Source organism: Pongo pygmaeus, chromosome 18 (genome assembly GCF_028885625.2).
Source record: "Pongo pygmaeus isolate AG05252 chromosome 18, NHGRI_mPonPyg2-v2.0_pri, whole genome shotgun sequence".
In the NCBI taxonomy this organism is placed as follows: Eukaryota; Metazoa; Chordata; class Mammalia; order Primates; family Hominidae; genus Pongo; species Pongo pygmaeus.
In genome coordinates this window covers 71,952,417-71,957,515 of record NC_072391.2, presented here as the reverse complement: position 1 = coordinate 71,957,515, position 5,099 = coordinate 71,952,417, and positions in this window count along the sequence as shown.

Sequence of the window (5,099 nt, the reverse complement as noted above, 5' to 3'; positions counted from 1 at the left end):
ATCAAAAGGCCAAAGAAAAGATCTTCTGCAATTCACAGAATATTATGTTGGAAGAAAACATTTCCTTTAGACCTTTACGAAAACATTGTTAGAATCAGGCCACAATAAACAGAACCCAAAGGGGAAAAAAACCTTATATGAGCTGAAAATGAGTTGAAGGAGAGCATTACTATTTTGCACCTTTTAAAAGCAGAGAGAAAACAAAAACGATGAGATGCAATAAAAGTTGAACTTTGGGTTAAAATTTTTAAAAATTAAAAAATCTTGTAATTTTTTAAGAGTAAATCAACCCCTTAAGGAAATATCATTGTTCTAACCAATTATTTAGTGTATATGTGTTTTCTTTTACATCAAACCCAATCTCTAGAAAGACAATTATAATTTCCCTTTAATTATAGACAACTTGATCATTTAAAAGTTTTTAGTTTTTTTAAAATAAATCCTCTTATTGTGACTTACACAGACCCTTCATGGCATGCTTGGACTTTCTGGTTTGTCTGGAACATCCCTCTTTCTTAAACAATCAGTCATTTTATTCTAGACAAAATTTACCATACAAGATTCTTTCTCATGTAAAATTGTTTCTCTTTTTCTTACCAAAAATACTTCTTTATTTCTAACTTTGTTTACATCTCTCTTATTTCCTGGTTTCTTTTACCTCATTTTATACATAACCTTTAAATAAGCTTTGAATTAGACAAAAATTATTCACCTTTTTAGAAGGACACATATATATTTAGAATGTCTTCCTACAATATATTTTTATTGGAAAATACCCAAATAATGTAATATCTATTATTTAATATAACTTTAGATTCTAAATTATGAGAAGTTTGTCTATAAGTATTTATCCCATTACATTACCTAATTATTTTATTTTATTTACCTAGATTATTTATGAAAACTGTGATAGTCATCATTTAAAATTATGAAATCACCATATCTGAGACAGTGAAAAATATCTGATCTGACTCCATTTTGCTTCAAACCTCCAAGCTGTTCTTCATTCCTGGGTATAGGCCGAACTAACTTTGGGAGGAATGTAGTTTATAGTTTGGCTTTGAAACGAAAACAATAACAGTCCTTTCTCAAAAAAAATATTCCTGCCTATGGACTAGACTGCCTAAAGCCACAAGATTAGAAGTTATGGTGATTTTACTAAATAATTCAAGATGTAACTATTTTCATTAAGCCAATATCAATGTCTTATTTATTAAAAATTACACAAGCAAAGATCATTCTGTTTTGGGATGGGCTTATAGTTTTGTAACCCCATGCCAAATTTTGACACTTCATAGTATTTGGCAGGGATAAGTATGAAATTGCTTGATCAATAAATGCAAACAAAAATGTATGCTGGCAATTCTTAAGACATTTCTAACATTACCAATAATTTTAAAGCTAGCTTATTTATATATTATGTTATGTAAACTTAGAAAAGCATTTGACTAGTCTTTCCTTTTTTCTGATAAAGTATTTGATTTAAGCGCTTTTATTTTCCTTTAAGCTAATTAATTATAGTTCTTTTATATATTTTTAGTAGTGAAACATTAGGTACACAACACATAAATACATAGACGTATTAGGCATATCGGTATAAATAACTCTTGTAGATTCCTAAGATCTCCTTTTTTTTCCTATCTTAGATTTGCAAACTCTTGATAACCTGTTTCATTACCCTGGCATTGTCAGCTAAATACCCATAAATCTGCATATTGAAGGAAACAACTCTTAGATGAAAAATCAGATAGCAAAATTTACATCTCAAGGTACAGAGAGAAAAAGTCTGGTGGTGCTAGAGGGAGATTAAAGATGATATCAAATCAAACATAAAATTATAGAAACTTATCATAGGATTGTACAAGGAGACCAATTTTATTTAGATCGGGACTACCTATTTTTAAACTGGATCTCTGAGCTCTGGGCAGAGCCCACACTGAACCTTCAGACTCCAAAAAAGGGAGAATTATTATGAGGTTAGACCACATGATGCTTTTACAGTGCACTTTAAAAAAAAAAACGTTTTTAGGCTGGGTGCAGTGGCTCAAGTCTGTAATCCCAGCACTTTGGGAGGCCAAGGCGGGCAGATCACTTGAGGTCAGGAGTTCGAAACTAGCCTGACTAACGTGACTAACAGCATAACTAATCCTGTCTCTACTAAAAATACAAAAAATTAGTTGGATGTGGTTGTGGTCACCTGCAATCCCAGCTGAGGCAGGAGAATCACTTGAACCAGGGAGGCGGAGGTTGCAGTGAGCCAAGATGGCACCATTGTACTCCAGCCTGGGCAACAAGAGCAAAGCTCTGTCTCAAAAAAAATTTGTTTTTAAACAAAGACATTTCTAAGTGTCTAAACTACACTCTTCCTTAAAAACTCAAGAGTAGCTTCTGTTGCAATAGCTATTTTAGTAAAAAAATCAGGTAACACAATACAAAAGCAATCAGTTTAAGAGCTGAAATGAATTTGTCTGTTTACACTCTTGGGGTTCCATAAGGAAAAACAGAGTTTTCTCCCCAGAAGGGAGCCTGGCACCTTCTCTATTTTCTTTAAGGAACCCCAGGCTATTATAAACTATTTTAAATCCCTCATGCAGCACAGGGTGCAAGAGAAAGGAGAGACTGCAGAAGTAAATGAAGAAAACAGAGTTCAGTCAACTGAAAAGAAAAAAAACTTTTGCTCAAAAAAAAAAAGACAAGGTTGTAGGAGAAAACAACAAAAACAAAAACATGAAGGCCTTTTAAATACAAACACACACGCACACACACACACATGCACACACATGCACACACGCACACACATGCACACACACATGCACACACACACGCACACACACACACATCTTAGATGTTAGCTTTTAATTAAGCTGACTTTTAACCATTGAGCTCCTTTAAATATATATATTTTTAAAATTTATTACCATATTTCAGCTAGGACAAATTGCTGCTATTTCAGAAGTACCAAGTATCATACCAGAAAGGGCTTGATTTAGGAACCAAATCCAGGCTGTTGTGGTGGAAAAAAAGAAGGCAGAACCTTAGCTATGGAACTGCAGCATGGGGCAACAGCCATTGCTCTTTCAGTTTGTCATGGCTAGCAAAATGTAGCCCTCTTATGTAAATAAAGAAAGCCTTAAGTAGTCAAAATTAAAAAATCTTTCCCTTTTTTCCCCTTTTGCTGGCCATTTTTCTCCCCCCACCACCCCACCTTTTATTGTGGGTGGGGGAATTTAGCCACTTCAAAGGTCTTGTTCCCCATAATTTGGAACTTTCCTTCAGATATGATCAAGTTGGATAGAGTTGGTCAAACCCGATAGGAAAAAGACTGAAACAACAACAAAAGAAACAAACAAACAAACAACAGAAAAAGTTGAGTGAAACAAATGATTGCACAACTTATATGATTTCTGAGCACTCTAATGGTAAGGAGAAATTAAGACCAGCTGGTTGTTAATTTTAACTTTAGCCAAGACAAACCCCAATTCAGTTATTTACATAGGGATGGGTCTTAGGCCAAAGCCTGCTCTCTACCATCCTAGAAGCAGGAAAAACTCAAACTCGTCTTCCCTGTTGGGAGCGAGTTCAAACTCCATAAAGGAGTTACCTGCCGTCCATTGTCATGGAAACAGGAAAAACTTGCCTTCCTTGTGTTGAAAGCAAGTAAAACTCCAAAAAAAAAAAAGCAGTTGTACAGAAAAATAAACTTTAGATCTTGACCAAATTTTGGGAGATCAGGGATTCTCTGGAGGAGGTGCTTCTGACTGGCTGCAGGAGGGAGGCTGGTTGGGGCTGCACACTCCATGGAGCCCGTGGGAACCCCGCCCCTTCTGAGTTGGGGTGGGAGCTCCTTGGGTGCCGCTGCAGCCACCCAAACTGCAGACCTAGGTCTTCCTGTTCTATGGATAAGGAAGGAGCCCCACCCTCCTGTGCTCCCTGCTGTCTTGGGGGGCGTTTGCTCCCATTGCCTGGCCTCTCTCCTCTCCTGGGGAGGGCACTGGTCTTGGAGTGGGGTTGGGGCAGAGCCCTGGGGCCTTGAATGGCAGCAGGAGGCAGAGTCCTGGGCAGAAGTGGGCAGGTCCCCAGTAAGGTCCCACCTTCAGACCAGGGAGGGCCTGACAGCTGGGGGCGGGCTGCCAGTCACACAGACCAGAGTAGGGACTTGAAGCACCTCCTCTGGGCCTGCCCATGGCTGCACATCGACCAATTGGCATGCACTTCCTCCCCTCTTAGGTCCATAAAAGCCCTGGGCTCAGCCAGAGCAGGGCAAAGACCAGAGGACAGAGAGAGGAAGGGGACAACTAGCTGCAGAGAGGAGCTACCCTCTTTGCTGAGAGCTTCAGAGACCTGCAGAGATGTCTGAACGACCTGCCTACAAAGAGGAGCCACCCTCTTCAGGGCCTCCTCTCTGCTGAGAACAGCAGAAAGCAGGATGACCAGTGGGCAGAGAAGAGCTACCCCCTCCAGGGCCTCCTCTTTGCTGAGAGCTGAACACTCCATGGGATGACCTACCTACAGAGAGCAGCTACCCACTTCCGGTCTCCTCTGAGCCATTCTAACACTAAATAAAGCTCTTCTTCATCTTCATCACCATTCACTTGTCTGCATACCTCATTCTTCCTGGATGCAGGACAAAAACTCAGGCAAAAGCGTCACCAGCCACAGAGGTTTCTGGGAAGAAAAATCAACACCCCAAAGATCTCATAACACTTCCAGGCCTCAGCAAATTGTCCTACTGGTTTGAGCCATAAAGATAGCTCAAGCTGCTACCAAGCACCAATAGGAGATTTGTCAAAGGTCAGGCGCATCTCCACTCAGAATCCCTTTGTGGTTACTAAAATGTTAACCCCAAATATCTGAGACAGGTCTTAGTTAATTTAAAAAGTTTATTTTGCCAAGGTTGAGAACGTGTACCCATGACACAGCCTCAGGAGGTCCTGACATGTGCCTAAGGTGGTTGGGGCACAGCTTGGTTTTATACATTTTAGGGAGACATGAGACCTCAATCAATATATATAAAATGCACATTTGTTCCATCCAGAAAGGCAGGGCAACTCGAAGCAGGGAGGGGACTTCCAGGTCACAGGTAGGTGAGAGACGAACAG